The sequence below is a fragment of the Brachyhypopomus gauderio genome, unplaced genomic scaffold (assembly GCF_052324685.1).
Source record: "Brachyhypopomus gauderio isolate BG-103 unplaced genomic scaffold, BGAUD_0.2 sc73, whole genome shotgun sequence".
Taxonomy (NCBI): Eukaryota; Metazoa; Chordata; class Actinopteri; order Gymnotiformes; family Hypopomidae; genus Brachyhypopomus; species Brachyhypopomus gauderio.
In genome coordinates, this window is record NW_027506894.1 from 1,075,690 (window position 1) to 1,093,853 (window position 18,164).

The 18,164-nt window shown below is 45.9% G+C and overlaps 2 long non-coding RNA genes across 2 annotated transcripts in view; both read left to right on the forward strand.

Annotated features, from left to right (window-relative positions):
- The window catches only part of LOC143491273 (uncharacterized), a 14,453-nt gene extending 2,663 nt beyond the window's left edge, over positions 1 to 11,790 (forward strand). Inside the window, exons 2-3 of the long non-coding RNA XR_013125166.1 lie at positions 1,480 to 1,776; positions 11,392 to 11,790. This is a non-coding gene — a long non-coding RNA (uncharacterized LOC143491273). The remainder of the gene's footprint in view (positions 1 to 1,479; positions 1,777 to 11,391) is intronic.
- A 3,270-nt stretch (positions 11,791 to 15,060) lies between these two features.
- On the forward strand, positions 15,061 to 16,019 carry LOC143491276 (uncharacterized). The gene is made up of 3 exons (XR_013125169.1): positions 15,061 to 15,404; positions 15,508 to 15,790; positions 15,893 to 16,019. It is a non-coding gene; the product is annotated as an uncharacterized LOC143491276 (long non-coding RNA).
- Positions 16,020 to 18,164: the final 2,145 nt, after the last annotated feature.

Sequence of the window (18,164 nt, forward strand, 5' to 3'; positions counted from 1 at the left end):
GCATTATATAACTGTCCTTTTACACGTTTGTAATGTAAACATTGGCTGTATGAGGTCAGGGATGCTCGGTAGGTTTTTCTGTCACTTTCTTGCTACTGGTGAAGAAAGTTTGCGTATGTGATCACGTGACTGACCGGCTTCATTTGATTGGTCACTCGTACTCGGGTGACGAAACGTTGGTCAGTCTTCTCACTGAAAAGACGAATTATTTACAAAACTAAAGTAACGGTAGCACGTGACGCAAATCCGATTGTAACGGAGTAAAAGTCGCATTTTTCTCAGCACATATTTACTCAAGTAAAAGTAGAAGTCGTTCATATTAAAACTACTCCTACAAGTACATTTTTGTCCAAAAAGCTACTTGAGTAAATGTAACGGAGTAAATGTAACACGTTCCTACCCACCTCTGGATTTGATATGAGGAATATCAATGAGGCGGAGCCAGTGCTCCAGGTACAGAGTGGGTGTGGTTCATGGCCACACCCACAACCCTGTGTTGTGTGTGGGGTATTTAGTGTGTGCAGGTTCTCCTCACACTGTTCTCTCTACATTATTTCCTGCAGCAGGAAGGTTGTCATGGTGATGTGTTCATCTCTGTGATACTCTGATGAACATCTGTACAAGTATTTACACCACTATGTGAACGTGTGTTGTGGTGTCTCTGTTCTGTGTGTGTGTGTGTGTGTGTCCACTATGTGAATGTGTGTTGTGGTGTTTGTTCTCTGTGTGTGTGTGTGTGTGTGTGTGTGTGTGTGTGTGTCCACTATGTGAACGTGTGTTGTGGTGTCTCTGTTCTGTGTGTGTGTTCACTACGTGAACGTGAGTTGTGTGTGTGTGTGTGTGTGTGTGTGTGTGTGTGTGTTCATTCCTCCTCTTGTCTCATGTGTTAAACTGATCTCATGATCATCTGAAGATTCATCCTGGTCATCCTCCTCCACACAGTGGATCTTCTCAGCTTTCTTTGTTCATTACAAACCTTCACAAAGTTCTTCACTGGGACACACTGTCCTTACTGGATGTTGTTGTGGTGTCTGTTTGTCTTCACATCGTGAGAGACGTCTGATCTCCACACACCCCCGTCATTCTTTACGCACTTTCTGCCAGTTCGTTATTTCCTGATAGTTTTTGATACATCAACTGTGTCTCTATCAGACCAGACTGTGTCCCCAACGAACCAGACTGTGTCCCCAACAGACCAGACTGTGTCACTAACAGACCAGACTGTGTCCCCAAGGAACCAGACTGTGTCCCCAACGAACCAGACTGTGTCCCCAACGGACCAGACTGTGTCCCCAACAGACCAGACTCCATGTTCTTCATTCTGCTGTATTTTTGTCTTGTCTGGTACAGTCTGTTCCAACATCAGTTCCTCCTCCACTCACAGAACAGTGCATTAGAGATCACTGAATGAAGTAATGAATGTGTGGTACACTGCAGGTAGAAGGTGATGATGGTTTTATTGCACTGTGTCTTCTGCAGGTTGCACCAGGATGGAGTCTCAAGAATTCCATGTCAGTCGTTCCCCAGGAGAGTCTGTACTGCTGTCCTGCCGTTGTCCAGACAACCATGACATCATCAAATGGACCGTTGGATTTTCACTTCAGTCTACAGGTCCCACTGTGGTGTCTAATGACGCAGGACGCTACAGGGACAGAGTCTCCATATTTGATCAAACACCCTCCAGTAACTTCTCTCTGCTCATCTTAAACCTCAGGGAAGAAGATGCTGGAAATTACTACTGTGGAAAGTCTACATATGTCAACCTAAACGTTAGAGGTGAGTCACTCACATCCCAGTTCCAGCAGTGTGTAGAGGCAGTTTGGAAGTGTTCAGATGGTTTATGTTAGTGGTCAAGAGTCTAAGGACACATGCTGGAAAGGTTTTTCTGTTTGTCAACTGAACATTAAAACAAACTGCACAAAAACACAAAATGACAATGTAGGCAAGTCAAGGCAAGTTTATTTATACAGCACCTTTCATACACACTGGAGACTCAACGTGCTTCACACACAAAAGAAAGAAGCTCATTAGGACGGTGTAGATACCATGCTAAACCAGCAGGTGGCAGTACCACCGGCAACACATTGAACTAGCTTGCCTTGATGGAAGAAAGGGTGTGTTTATAGTATGTGGTATTGTCGTGGAAATTTTCTGGAAATGGATGAGGACTCAGACGTGGTTAAAATGATTAATTTATTACAAAAATATAAATATATAAATAGGAAAAACACAGATACAAGACAGACACAGACATGAGAGTCTAATTCAAGCATGACAACTCTGAAGGCAGGGGGGCAGTCCCCCTGCTTATATACAATCTTAAACACAATTCAACAGTTCTAGCAAGCAGGTTATCTTTAGCACAGCATGTTCTAAAATATAGGCGCCCAGCAGGCTTCTTTGTCTCACGTGTGTGTATCTCCCAATATGGACTTCCGTAGAGTTAGCGGAAGAAACTGATGTATCAGTTGAACACAGAGAAAGCTAAATGACCCAAGACCAGTAGCCTAGTGACTACCAGTTAACAGAGTGCTCTTACCCTCAGCACTCTCCCTGACCTGGGTCACAGTATAGCACACATGCATAATATGAACTAAACATGGTTACACTGAATCACACTACTTCATTATTGTAGTCCTTCTGCTTAGTCAGAATGGACATGTACTAAATCATAAAGTTCATAATGATCTCTTATAATCTAAACATGATCTAATAAATAACTTCTGTCACAGTATCCAGGTGTTTAAATACCCTGATCAACCAACCATCTCTCTCTCTCTGGTTTGACCTGAACCTAGGTTAGACCTATTTAAGAGAGGCTCATCCATGTCTCTCTCTGGTTTGACCTGCACCTAGGTTTGTCAGGGCTGGCTCGGATGCTTTTCCTCCAGCCGCCACTAGAGGCTCCCGAGTCAGTCCCAGTGTTTTGCCTGCTGCCAGTCTCTTCCCCTGGCATCCTTAGTTTAATTTAATGCGTTGAGTTTTTCAGCGTCTTTTGATTGCCTTTGTTAATTTTCTCCCGTCTCTCTACGGTTGAGTTTTCCGCATTGCTTTTTGTTCTCTATTGTCCCGTGTACGTATGGTTTCGTTTTATTTTCTGCGCATTGATTTTTTTTCTCATTGATTTGCGTTGGTGATTCTTTGTTGGGAGTGCACGCTTCTCTCTCACACTGTCTACTGGCTCTGCAACTCTTAGTGTTAGTGTGAGCGGGCACCCTTCTCTCTGTTTTTACACGCGGTGTGTACACTCCCACGTTACAAGGTTAGGCCTATTTAATAAAGTCAAAGTCAAATTTATTTATATAGCGCTTTTCACAACACACGTTGTCACAAAGCAGCTTTACAATCGTATGGGTCCAGATCCCTAATGAGCAAGCCAAAGGCGACAGTGGCGAGGAAAAACTCCCTATAGGGTGGGGATTAGGAAGAAACCTCGGGAGGACCAAGACTCAAAAGGGAACCCATCCTCCATTGGGCGGCCCGTTAACACAAGTCTGTGGTTGCAGGGTGGTTCCACAGTTTCACAGCAACAGTCAAGGCTCCTGTTCCCTGGCCAAGCAGCCTCAGTCCCCTCAGTGCAGGCGGTGGGCCTCAGGTGGTGGGCCTCAGGCGGGCCAGCATCAGCACGATCCCTCGTGGTAACGACTCATCCAACCCCGGCATCAGCACATCCACCGGCAAGCCAGACCATCCCCCAGGTGCCTGCAGGTGCCTGGATCCAATCATCTTGGGTGGAGGCATGCAAGAAGATAGAAATACAGACTGAGTGGACATGGATTTAAACCACCATTAATTTAAATGTACATAGCTCACGTGCCAGTGATGAGCATGTGGCTCCAGCAGGCTAATCTATAGCAGCATAACTAAAGGGAGGGGTTCAGAGGTGACCACAGTCATGAGGGCTCACTAAGACATTGCTTTCCAGTCAAGTCATTGTCACAAATAGAGTGATGCCATGACACAGCTGGATGACAGCATCAACATCTCAGATCACCAGAAATCTCAACGTCTGGGGGCCCCCAAGCCCCTACACCTTAGAAGGGGAATATTAGCTGAAGACTTGATTAAATAGGTGAGTCTTAAATCTAGATTTAAAGATTGGAACTGTGTCAGAATCTCGGATTGGAGCTGGAAGGCTATTCCATAATTGGGGGGCTTTAAAGGAGAAAGCTCTGCCTCCGGCTGTAGTCTTACAAATTTTTGGAGCTAGGAGAAATCCAGCATTTTGGGAGCACAAAGGGTGAGATGGGTTGTAGTAAGCAATGAGTTCACTCAGATATTCTGGGGCGAGACCATTTAACGCCTTATAGGTTAACACAGTGGTTCCCAAAGTGGGGGGCGCGCCCCCTAGGTGGGGCGCGGAGCTATTGCAGGGGGGGCGCGGAGCTTGAAAGTAAAACGTGCACATGTGTCAATATTAGGGATGCACCGATTCCGATATTAATATCTGAAAAAATTCTAGATCGGGTATCGGGGACAATGTGACCGATCCATAAAAACAGATCTATTCACTCTAATTATATGCTTGTATTGCTTGCTTTTCGGAGTTAGTTCAACCCTAATACTCGCGCTGGTGGTATTCCACTTAGTCCGTTTATTTGCTGGTTGACCAAAATAAACCTGGGCTCCAGCAATACTTCACTGTTCATACATGAACTGGTGAGTTGTCCAAAGCTCATTTAATGCGTTACTTACAGAAATAAATTAAAGAGCAGTGGTCTGACTCGGTCTACGGCGGAAAGCTAAAAAAACAATATTCCATACGCACGCTCAACTAGCTCCCTTAAAGAGACAGTACACATATTTCTGGCCGTTACATGCTTTGTGCTCTGCGTGATGTCTGCGCTTGCAAACTAGCCGCATATGTATTGCTGTTTCTCTTATTTCATCTCCTTATTTATTTTAAATTACATTTAGAATTCTTGAACCATTTAAAATGTTTCTTGCAGTTAATTTTTTTCATGTTTGACCAAAGTTGTGAACCTATTGTTTTTGTAAGTTTTCAACACATCCCTAGTCAATATGGGGGGGGGGGTGTAGGGGGGGCGCAAAAATATTCTCATCTACTAAAGGGGGGCACGGCAGAAAAAGTTTGGGAACCACTGGGTTAACAGAAGAATTTTTAATTCAATGCGATATTTAATCGGAAGCCAGTGTAATAGCGCGAGAGTGGGACTAATATGATTGAATTTCCTAGCCTTAGTTAGGACTCTAGCTGCAGCATTTTGTACAAGTTGTAGCTTCTTTATGGACTGTTTAGAGCATCCAATTAGAAGACTATTACAGTAGTCCAATCTCAACGAGACAAAAGCATGGACCAGTTTCTCTGCGTCAGCTAATGAAAGTAAGTGTCTCAGCTTGGCAATATTACGTAAATGGAAAAAGGCAGCCTTAGTGACATTGCATACATGTCTGTCAAATGAAAGATCAGAATCAATAGTGACACCTAAACTTTTTGCAGTAGATTTAGGTGTTACTGAAAAACCATCTAGGGTAAGGGGAATATCAGCCCAATTGCTTCTAGCAGCTTTAGGCCCAAGAATCAGCACCTCAGTCTTGTCAGAATTCAGTTGAAGAAAATTAGATGCCATCCAGTTTTTAATGTCCTGGACGCAGTTCTCAATCTTGCGAGTTGTAGTGATATCATCTGGATTAGAAGATATATACAACTGAGTATAATCTGCGTAGCAATGGAAGCTAATACCATGCCTACGAATGATAGTGCCCAGTGGTAGCATATATAATGAAAATAATATGGGGCCCAGTACAGATCCTTGTGGGACACCATACTTTACTTTAGAATGCTCTGAGCATTCATTATTTACTAGTACAAATTGGTAACGATCTGTCAGGTAGGACCTGAACCAGGAGAGTGCTTGACCTCTTATGCTAATGAGTGTCTCCAGCCTAGTAAGTAGAATATTATGGTCAATGGTGTCAAAAGCAGCACTGAGGTCTAGCAGTATGAGAAAAGAAATGTGTCCTTTATCAGAGGATATTAAGAGATTGTTCAATACTTTAGTCAGTGCCGTTTCAGTGCTGTGATGAGCTCTAAATCCAGACTGAAATAACTCTTAAGACATGTTCTGTCTGTAAGAAGGAAGAGAGTTGAGAAGAAACTACTTTCTCAAAAATTTTGGATATGAATGACAGATTTGAAATTGGCCTATAGTTGGACAGTTCCTGGGGGTTAAGATCAGGTTTTTTAATTAGCGGCTTGATGACCGCAAGTTTAAATGAACTGGGAACGTAGCCCAGGCTCAGAGAATAATTTATTATAGTAAGCAACGGTTCTACATTGCTGTGCAGTAATTCTTTAAGTAGATGGGTTGGTACAGCATCTAGTATGCATGTGGAGGGTTTAGCAGATTTCACCAGTGAAATAAGCTCCTCACGACCAATTGGGGAGAAGGACTCTAACGGGGCATCGGAGCTGACCAGACAGCTGTCAAGGTGCATTGGCATGTTGACAGGCTCTGAGATAGCACTACTAATTTTTTCCCTAATTTTATCAATCTTATCATTAAAGAACTTCATAAAATTGTTACTGCTACACTCTAGTGCAGGCGTACTCAACTAAATTTGTCCGCGGTCCAATTTTGGCAGATACCTGTGACCTGAGGTCCGGTACGGCGGGGGTGGCGAACGTAAGTTGTTTAGCGGGGGGGTGGCAAACGTAAGTTGTTGAGCTGGGTGGCGAACGTAACACTCGTGACGGAGTGTTTTTTCAATAGCCCTGAAATAAATGCTACGGTTTTGTTTTGGTCCGTATACAGTTAATCAGGAATGAGATTGGGTCCAGACAGGACTGCGTTCGGGTCCGGATCCAGTTGAGTACCCCTGCTCTAGTGGAATTAGAGAATTGATTTGTTTGTGACTCCTCGTAAGGTTGGAAACAGTTTTAAAAAGGAGTCCTGAATTGTTTTTATGTTTTTCTATTAAGGCCGATAAGTATAAGGACTTTGCCGTATGGAGGGCATGCTTATATTCAATAAGGCTGCTTTTCCATGATAGTCTATACACTTCTAACTTTGAATTTCGCCATTTACGCTCCAGGATATGCGTGGCTCGTTTGAGGCTACGCGTGTGCTCATTGTACCATGGTGCTATTCTTCTCTCAGTGACTCTCTTATATCGTAATGGCGCAACTTTGTCTGAAGCTGTACGAAGGGAAGTCTCGACGTGCTCGGTGAAACGCTCTAGTCCTTCCGGAGCTACAAGTGGATCAGTGTTTGTCAGACCCGGTAAAATATCAGTGAGCGCGGCTATGGTGCTGGGTGTTATAGCTCGTTTAATTTGGTAGCGGGGTGGCCGATGAATACAGTCAGTTAAACACAACTCGTACGTTATGAGGCTGTGGTCAGAAACAGCCTCATTCTGAGGAAGAATTGCTAAACTGGATATGTCAATACCAAATGACAAGACCAAGTCTAAAGTATGACTACAGTTATGCGTAGGACCCACCACATTCTGAGTGATACCCACTGAAACAAGAATTGCTTGAAAATGTATGCTAAAAGAGTCACACAGATTTTCAAAATGGATATTAAAATCGCCCACTATAATCACCTTATCGGCTGATAGCACTACATGAGACAGGAAGTCTGAAAACTCCTGCAAGAACTCAGAGTATGAACCAGGGGGGCGGTAAATAGTAATTAACATAAACGACTGCGACGCTTTTTTGGTTGTTAAATTTGAAACATTAGATACAGTGAGGATGAGATGTTCAAAAGAATTAAACTTGAAGCCAAATTTTTGAGAAATGCCTATATCAGAGTCATATATTGTGGTCTTCCCCATTCTCAGACACACCACATAAATTTTTTTGTTATTTAGCCAGCGCCATTATCCTTTGTTCTGACCACGTTGGAATAAACATAAACCGGCTGAGCTGCTCTGCTGTTTAAAGTTGGCGCCATTTTAGTTGCTTTGTTCTCCATAGGCAGGGTTGGCAGGTCCTACAAAAATATCCCGCACCCCGCGACCCCAGAAATTTTACCCGCGGCTGGATTTTCAAACAAGCCCAATTTGGCGTGAAAACCGCGAACCTGGCAATTCTGTCCATAGGAGAACTGAAACTACAACCCCCGCCTCCTCACGAGCGCACAAGCGCGCACACACACACTACTCTCCTCCCCTTTTTACACATACACACACACACACACACACACACTAGATACGCTGTCTTCACTGTAAATATACTGATCCTTGTTGATGCTGTTTGTTTTAGAATAGTTGGTTTTAAATAAAAGTATCATTTATTTTCACCAAATTGTCTGTGTTGATGTCATTCAAAAGTGTTTATCAACGAAAGTGCCCTTTTGAAACTTCGGTTTAAAAAAAAATATATTATTATTATCATCATTTTACTGAGGTCGGTTTGAAATGATCTTTTGAAAACCTGAGCGATTAAAAACAATGCCCTGTAATGAGCCACCACCTCGCACACACCCGACCTCTCTCTTCCTTTAACACCAGATGCGCTGCAGCAGCAGTTCAGTTCAGCGAGTGGAAGGAAGCGTCTTTAGCACAGCACACACGGTCACAGATAGACTTCTTCTCCCGTCCCCACCAGCCAGGCCACATACACATCAAGTCAAATCGTACCGTTTGCCCTCTCAGCCCAACGTGAAATCATCTTCTTGTGCATTTTCATGTCTCATACAGCAACAAACTACTAAGCATTTTTAGCCGACTGGTCACCTGATAAACTAGTCGCTCTAGCCCAAATCAATGATAGATAACGTGAGGACGACCACATACAAATAATTAAGGTACAGTTTGCAAATCTATGTGTTAAGCTGAACGTATTCTGTTGTATAGGTTTTGTTCGGCAATATGAATTAACACATTCATTTGTGAAAGAAGAAACAGGAAGTTCCCCATTACCTGTGAAAAATGCCCATCTGCATTCATGTAATGACAACACTCAGTAGCCTATAACTCCTCCTACTTTTTGGTCTTTTTACTGTCTTAATTGTAGGCCTATATTGATTTACTAATTGCAAAATATATGCAACAAGGCCTGCAGACAGTGGAGGGTAAACAGAAGTTAACTGAAGGACTTAATGACTGTATATGTAACGGTCGGTGCGGTTAGAAGGACGAGGCACGAGTCCACTCCAGCTTGCACAGACGCATGTTTATGTACACACACACACCGCGGATGCGCACGTTTAATTATTACAAATAGACACAGTAACATATAGACTCCAACAACGACGAGTAAACACACGCCCAAAAGGGAGGGGTCGGGGACCGTAACGTGACAGATGCCCCCACCAAGGGCACTACCCGTCCTGGGGTGCCAACAGGACCAAGTGCTCCGAACCCACATCGATGGGCAGATCTGACGCGTTCAGTCCTGCGTCTGGGAGGTGACCGCCCTCGGTGGAGAGTCCACCATGAACAGCTTAGAACACCCTCCCTGGGAAGACCGGGGAAAACACGTTAGACAAACATAACGGCACGTTGACAAAAACACAAACAGGAACATTAATGGACAGTGGCACGAAAGGGAAAAGAGGATTTGGAACGAACACCGGGACAGACACAAACACTGGGACAGGCACACACACAAACGGAGCCAGGCTCCGCGCTTGTAGGAGGGCTGTCAGGAGGGGAAACCCCCCCAGAGCTGCAGACGCTGCCATAGGCGGTCCTCCTCCCACCCTTGCCGCGAATCCTCCTCCGGGTGCGGCGCGGCGGGCAGATGCGCTGTGTGCAGCACGACTGGTCTCTCCGGTAGCCCCCGAGGGGCGCGCCGAAGGATGGCTCTGCTGCCGCTCTCTCTCTCGCCCCACCACGGGGCGTCGCCTTCCCCTGGTGAACGCCCCTCTGATCCGGCCTCTTGTGCGGTGCTCTCTCTCTCCGTCTCCGCCCGAACGCCAGATCATGGGCTCCACCAGGGTTTCGCCCCAGGACCAATCCATTACGGATAGGGAAATGGCTCCTCCCTCCGCCCTCTCTTTCCCCTCACCGTCTCCCCAGAGTATTCCGAGGGGGCCGGACTCAAATCCTCTTCCTCAGTGTAGAGCTCCCCTTCCAAGTACTTGTAGAAACCGGTGCACTCGGATGGGGGAGGGGTTACATCCTCTTCCTCTGACGCGGAGGAATCCTCCGAGAACACGGAAGATGGATGGCTCTTCTCTCCTTCCTCACCCTCACCGTAGTACTCGGTGGGGGCGGAGCATACCGAATGGGGATGGTCTTCCTCCTCTTCGCCCTCACCGTAGTACTCGGTGGGGGCGGAGTACACGGAAGAGGGATGGTCATCTTCCTCGACTTTCCCGTCGTACTCAGTGGGAACCAATCATACGGCCGGAGGAGGGTTCTCCTCTTCCTCCTCACCCTCGCTGTAATACTCGGTGGGGCCGAGTATACGGACGGAGGGGAGTTCTCCTCCTCCTCGGAGTCTGTCTCTGACTCCTCCCCCTTGAACTCGCTCTCGGGGGTCTTCTCCGTGGAGCAGAGTTCGAGGGAGCCTACCCTCAGTGGCGTGCGGGCTCTGGTGGGAGCGAGGTGTCGCTCCTTCCACAGCTCTACAGCAGCCTGGCGGAAGTCTGCCATCTCAGCTATCTGGGTCTCTCTCGCCTGACGCAGCATAGCCACACACACCGGGTCCTGCTGCATCTCCTTGAGGGTCGCGGGGGCGTTGCGGTGCTGGGCAGGGGATGGGGCATGGTGGTGCCTGCTGGGCCTCTTCCCCTTCTTGGCCCGGGTGGCATAGCCTGGCATTATATTCGGCTCGTCGTTCTGTAACGGTCGGTGCTGCTAGAACGCACAGGACGCTAGGACGAGGCACAAGTCCACTCCAGCTTGCACAGACGCACGTTTATTTACACACACACAGCGCGGATGCGCACGTTTAATTAAATAGACACAGTAACATATAGACTCCAACAACGACAAGCACAGGACACTGTGTGAACGCACATTAAATAGACAAACCACATAAACCCCACGTGATGACGAGATGAGCCACAGGTAAGACGTAACCGCACCCACAAAGATACACAGACGCAGACGAGTAGACGCAGACAACGTAAACACACGCCCAAAAGGGAGGGGTCGGGGCTGTAACGTGACAGTATATAGTTAATATTGGATATGGATTTTATCAGTTGGCGGTGTGACTTTTTTCCATTGAAAGTTCACTTTTCATTCAACATGTGCATGTAATTTTTTTCATAATGAAGTGTTCCACGTGCGCTGGGAAAAAATTGCCCCCCTCAAGCACTTGCCCCCAAAATGTCTGTGCACGCCACTGTATCTTACATTAAATTACATGTGTAGAATAAATTATCCTTTCATCAAATTTTTTTCATGTTTTGCCATGAAGTTTTTCTGCAGACATCTGTATAAACATACATTCTCTCTTTTTTCCAGCGGTCCTCCCCTCTTGGAGTCGGAGAGGAGGCAAGACATCCCAAACAAGATGACATCATCTTCCTCTCTTCACACCCACCTGTCCACCACAACATGGAACACTCTATTACATGTTCGTCATAAAAATAATAAATATGCAGGGTGGATAAAATGAATAAATAAATGAATACATAAAGGAATAAAACTACTGCTGTTAAAACATGCTTTGCTTATCTTATTTAAAGCAAGAGATACTTCACCATAATCATACTGTCCACAGTTCCCATAGTCTGTTATTTCCACCTGGTTCCAAACCCCAGGCTTCTTATATGCCACGTAAAAGTATTGCCAAGGAGTTTGTATTAAACGAAATTTCCTCTTGCTATGACCTACTAAAAGGGATAAAACATGAACATCATTCAATCTGTTTAAAAAGGCCCACCCCAGTCTGGTCCAATCTCTAGAGTAACCCAGAGGTTGGTGGAAGTGCGCTCCCCTGTCCTGTCAGTCTGCTGGCCCAGCGGAGGTTCTCCCCCTGCCCACTGTGCCTTTTCAGAACACAGTTTCCTCAAGGAACGTCAGCGGGGGCCCAGGCCTGTCTTGGGGTTACGGGGACCTCCCTGCGTGCAGCCTCGGCCCCCTCCTCCGAATGACGATGCCCGGTGCCCCCCGCAGCGTCGATCTTACCTCTTTGCAGCAGAGCGTGCGGTGGCACCGTAACACGTTTCCCCACCAGCAGGTTTCTTGAGGTCCACAGGGCGGTCTTTGCACAATTTAGGGTAAGCCAGAGTGCTGCAAACTCTTTTCCTGGTAACTTTTCCACTCCATGGCCCACTCCGTGCACCGCTAGCCGGGCACCTTTTCGGGTGGACCTCACCTGCCGGCAGGTTCGGGCATGATAGGGGGCCGATCTTGGGACCCACAGGTCCATCGCCACCTCACACTCCCAGAAAATGTGCCCCACCGTCTCCAGTCTGCCGCAACCCAGATGTGGACAAATAGCAGAGGCCGCCATGCCCCAGGAGTGCATGACTGCCCGGAGGATCTGGGAGGATCTCATGGGCAACCATCCATGCTAGATCTGTTTCTTTGTTCTGCAGAACAGGGTGCGCTACATTCCTCCACATTCTCTGGGCTTCCAAGCAATTGTGATGCATTGAACATACTGAGACACAGATGTATGCAAATGGGGTAGGAGAGGCCTGTAGGCATTTATAGGCAGGGAAACAGGAGAGTTAGATGATAGGGAGTTGTGTCAGTAGGTGGAGACTGAGTGGGGGTGTGTCCTTGTGTGGGTGTGTCAGTAGGTGGGAACTGTGAGTGGGGGCGTGTCCTTGTGTAGGTGTGTCAGTAGGTGGGGACTGTGAGCGGGGGCGTGTCCTTGTGTAGGTGTATCAGTAGGTGGGGACTGTGAGCGGGGGCGTGTCCTTGTGTAGGTGTGTCAGTAGGTGGGGACTGTGAACGGGGGCGTGTCCTTGTGTAGGTGTATCAGTAGGTGGGGACTGTGAGCGGGGGCGTGTCCTTGTGTAGGTGTGTCAGTAGGTGGGGACTGTGAATGGGGGCGTGTCCTTGTGTAGGTGTGTCAGTAGGGGGGGGGGGGGCTGTAAATGGGGGTGTGTCCTTGTGTAGGTGTGTCAAGTACCCAGACATCACACCCACACCCTCCCCACATCACCTACTGCTCCACCCACCCAACGGCCTCAGTCCATACAGTCAAGTATCCAGACATTAACCTAATGACTGCAGTCCATTCAGACATTGACACCCCACCCCCCCCACCACCACCTGCTACACCTCTTTTAAATCCTTTAACTGGTGACCCCTCAATCATATAAGCTGAGGCAGCGCAGCCTCCACCACAGCCCATCAACGCTGTACGCACGAGAACATTGTTAGTTTTTTCTATACTGTATTTACGATCAAAGCGAACCTAAATCTAGGGTCACGATGAAAAAACAGGTCTCAGGTATTAAATTGCAGTGCAAGTGAAGGTCTGGGGTGCTGTTCTTGCTGCGTGTGATTAGTTGGCTGGTGTTTAGATGGGGCTGTTGGATGGTGCTGTGATGACTTGTCTGAGGGACAGAGAGTATCATGCAAATACGTTTGCATATTCCTGGTTTCCCTTCCCATGTTATTCTGTCTTCCTTATTTAGTATTACTATTACCTGTGCTATCATTTGCATTTCTCTGTTGCTCACGTATCCCCGTTCACCTGGATCATGTTCACCTGGATCATGTTCACCTGGATCATGTCTTAGTCGTGTGTAGTTCTCTTCTTAGTCCCTGCTTTTGTCTAGTTGTAGTTCATTGTGTCTTCTTAGTAACCTGCTTAATCACTCCATTCTGTTGTTCGTTTGTTGAGCTGTGTTCATGTTGTTTAATGCATGTTGTGTTCAGGTTTTTCTGTATTCATTTAGTATGTGTTCCTTGTCATTTCTGTGCTTCGTGGTTTTTAAGTACTCCTCGTTTCGCTGCCCCATCGTTGTAAGCTTGTCTCTGTTATCTGGTTTAGTTCTTCTTTATATCCGTGTTTGCTTTAGTGAGTATTCAGTTCGTTATGTTCTCGCCCCGTGTTAACTTATGTCTATGTATGTGATTCTGTCTCTTGTTGGTTTGGTATTTGCCCCATGCTACTTGGCATTGTCTGCATAGTATGTTTCCCTGTGTCTAGTATTCTCCCGTGCTTAGTTCTTCACTGTGTTTAGAGTTATTTATTTATTTAAATAGATTTCACTTTCCTGTACCTGCATCATCCCTTTCTCAGTTAAACGTTACATAAGGCTAGCAGTTGTGCTTTTGTGAGGAACATGGCAGCTCTTCAAAGAGTGTTGGCTTTGAATAGAAGACATAATTTAAGAAGACGAAGTAATCCATGAAACCATGTAGTTCTCCTAAATGCAGAACAGTGTTTAAATACGAACCCCCTAGATCTTCCAGATTATGTGCTGTGTGACAGATTTCGGTTGCGTAGGGGGGAGATCATGGCCCTCCTTGAACTTGTGCAGGACTGTGAACGGGGGCGTGTCCTTGTGTAGGTGTATCAGTAGGTGGGGACTGTGAGCGGGGGCGTGTCCTTGTGTAGGTGTGTCAGTAGGTGGGGACTGTGAACGGGGGCGTGTCCTTGTGTAGGTGTGTCAGAAGGGGGGGGACTGTAAATGGGGGTGTGTCCTTGTGTAGGTGTGTCAGAAGGGGGGGGGACTGTAAATGGGGGTGTGTCCTTGTGTAGGTGTGTCAGAAGGGGGGGGACTGTGAACGGGGGCGTGTCCTTGTGTAGGTGTGTCAAGTACCCAGACATCACACCCACACCCTCCCCACATCACCTACTGCTCCACCCACCCAACGGCCTCAGTCCATACAGTCAAGTATCCAGACATTAACCTAATGACTGCAGTCCATTCAGACATTGACACCCCACCCCCCCACCACCACCTGCTACACCTCTTTTAAATCCTTTAACTGGTGACCCCTCAATCATATAAGCTGAGGCAGCGCAGCCTCCACCACAGCCCATCAATGCTGTACGCACGAGAACATTGTTAGTTTTTTCTATACTGTATTTACGATCAGGTGCTGACTAGAGGAACGAGGAGAAATTTAGAACTCAGCAGTTAACAATCAACAACGCTACAAATGTACCACAAGTGTACCACCCCGAGGCAAAAGAGGGGCCCAGTTGCGATAGTAGCACAACTGAAATTTGTCACATATATGTGTTAAACCAAAAATTGAAGGTAAGACAATTGAAATGGAATTAGACACAGGTGCTGCAGTTAGTCTGATTTCAAGGGAATTGTATGATGGGCTGAAGGTGGAGGCTGAAATTGATTGACTGTGTGAGGAGGGCATTATATCGCCTGTGAAGTTTAGCGATTGGGCCACACCCATTATGACCATTGTAAAAAAGAATGGAGACGTCAGGATTTGTGGTGATTTCAAGGTGACAGTCAACCCTGCCCTGTGCGTAGAGAAATATCCAATCCTGTGCATCGAGGATTTATTCACATCTCTAATCACAGCAGGAGGACAACATTTCAGTAAGCTGGATTTGTCCCACGCATACTTGCAAATGATTGTAGAATAAAAATCAAGATAATGCTTGACAATAACTACATCCAAAGGTATTTTCTGTTATAATAGGCTTGCTTTCGGGATCACATCATCACCAGCAATTTTCCAGCGGACCATAGACCAGGTCCTTCAGGGTCTTCCAAATGTGCACTGCTACCTGGACAACATCCTAATTACTGGCCAGGTCCGGGTTCAACACCTGAAGAACTTGAATGCAGTTCTGGGGTGCTTGAAAGAATTCGGATTACGTGTAGAGAAAGAAAAATGTGAATTCTTCATAATTGATGCCGATGGCCTACACAAATCTCCTGCAAAGGTCAGGGCAATCACGGAAGCTCCTGCACCAACTGACGTGAGTCAACTTCGTTTCTGGGGTTTGTTAATTATTACAGTAGATTAATTCCTAACTTGTCGTCTATCCTTGTCTGTCCACTGAATGCTCTTCTGTGTAAAGGGACGCCATGGCGTTGGACACCAGAATGCGCGACAGCTTTCAAAGATGCTAAAGAACAAGTGCCATCTCAAAGTGTGCTGACCCATTATGACCCACAGCTTCCCAAATGATTGGCATGCGATGCATCCCTCTATGGGGTAGGTAGTGTCATTTCCCATATCCTTCCAAATGGTCCACTGCACCAACAACTCCAGGAATGTTTGCAATTGCATGAAAACCAACTTTGGTTTCATGTAATGCATCCTTGGAAATTCTATATATGTTGCTGCAGGGCGATGCAATGCTTTAGGAACAGCATGCACACATTTAGATACGGCAGCTTTGATTAGTCCGTGGACATTGCCAACACTCTGTAGAAACCCACCTGTGGCATAAAATCAGAGGGTTGTCAGTAACTGCACCATAGGGCTAGTGCTTTTCCTGAGCTATGAGGCTTCGTAAAAATGTCCATATGTACCAGCATATATTACACGGCTAAAAATTACACAGCAAAACGGCTACCCTTTTATCTTGCTCGATCTCGTTCGCCTCTACGAAGTGCTCGAGTCTTTCCACATAGGTCATCCATTGTTCCACGTTCTCGTTGAACGCATTTATGTGTCCGATATATCTGAATCCAGCCACGTCGTTAGCACTCTTATAACACTCTCTCGCGGCCGGACTTTTCCCGTCCTCCACGCACAGTCAATACCATGGCAGGAACAACGTAGTTAATATAAAATCCCACCTTCATTGCCAATAATGTTATGTTGTGTTGTGGGTTCCTTTAGACAACCCTTCGAGGACACACACACCGTTTCGCTATTGAAACCATATTGCTTTACTAAGGCATCTGCATTGGTGTACAGACAGAAAGCACACAATGGGGCAGCACAGCGCCCAACAGTGGCACGGATGACAAACACCAGTATAGTCCATGCAGACTACATACATCACATGTGGGATGTTTGACATCACTCTCACCTGTTCCTTCATTCTGAGAAGATGAGAGTATCTTCAGACCCAGGAGAGTCTGGGTCCTCTACCAGCACAGGGACTGAGGTGGATATATTATGGTGATCCCTGTACCTCAGTACAGCTGGATCGGTACCACCCACAGCCTGAACACACCAGAGATCTTCTCATGTGTTATTGATCCTGTAATGTATGGATGACACACTGCTGTTTACAGGGCACCTCCCACAGGTGTCCAACATATGACTGATTCAATCATAGAGAGGACAAACAGTCAGTGGATGAAGAGATTTCACGCTGAAACAGCTTAATCCCCAATTTAACATGTCTACAACGGTCAAAGGTCACAACCATTTAAGATTACATAGAATATTGAGCAAGACACACGTCCCCTCAATCACTGGGCCCCTCACACACGTCCCCTCACACACTGTACACTTGATGTCTAGGTCTGATTGGGGTGTGAAACCACCTGTGTTTTCCTCACAAATGTTCCTGCTTACACGTCCTCTCAAGATCACCACAGTCACTTTAGACACTAAACTGAAGGAAGAGACACAGAGAAAGAACCAAAATCAAACATGTTAAATGTTCTTCTCACAGACCCAAGACTCTGTCACAGCCCAAATAATTTAGTCTCTGTAACAAATGTATGAATACAGTCTTCACATCTGCATTACACCATTTGTTTAATTAATTTCAGGTCAAAGTCAAACCAGTTTGTGTGGTATATTAGTGTGTGACAGTGAGGAAGCAACAGAAGAATAGAGCAGCAAAGGGTTTAATGTCCATTACTGCAAACATAAAACATTACGGAAAGCAAACATAAAACATGACGGCAAGCAAGCATAAACCAATACAGCAAGCAAACATAAAACGGCTGCCAAACCAGTTTGTGTGGTATATTAGTGTGTGACGGTGAGGAAGCAGCAGTAAGCTGGAGCAACAAATGGTTTAATGTCCATTACTGCAAACATAAAACATTACAGCAAGAAAACATAAAACATCAGGGCAAGAAAACATAAAACATTAGGGCAAGAAAACATAAAACTTTTCCTAAAGAACTTATCGTTGCTTAACCTACATTTTTTTTATTTATGAGTACAATGAAAATTAAAATCATGATTTCATAATAATGTAAATATTTACTTGCTGCACTCCTATTTAATGAATAAATATTAAAACCAAAGTTGAGTTAGCGGACGTTTCCCTGATTCAGGAACTTGATAGTAAACTGGCGCCATCTGGTGGAGAAATCACACTTTTTCAACTCCTTTATTTCTTTACAAAAGCTCCTCCTCCCTGTGAACACCTGCCT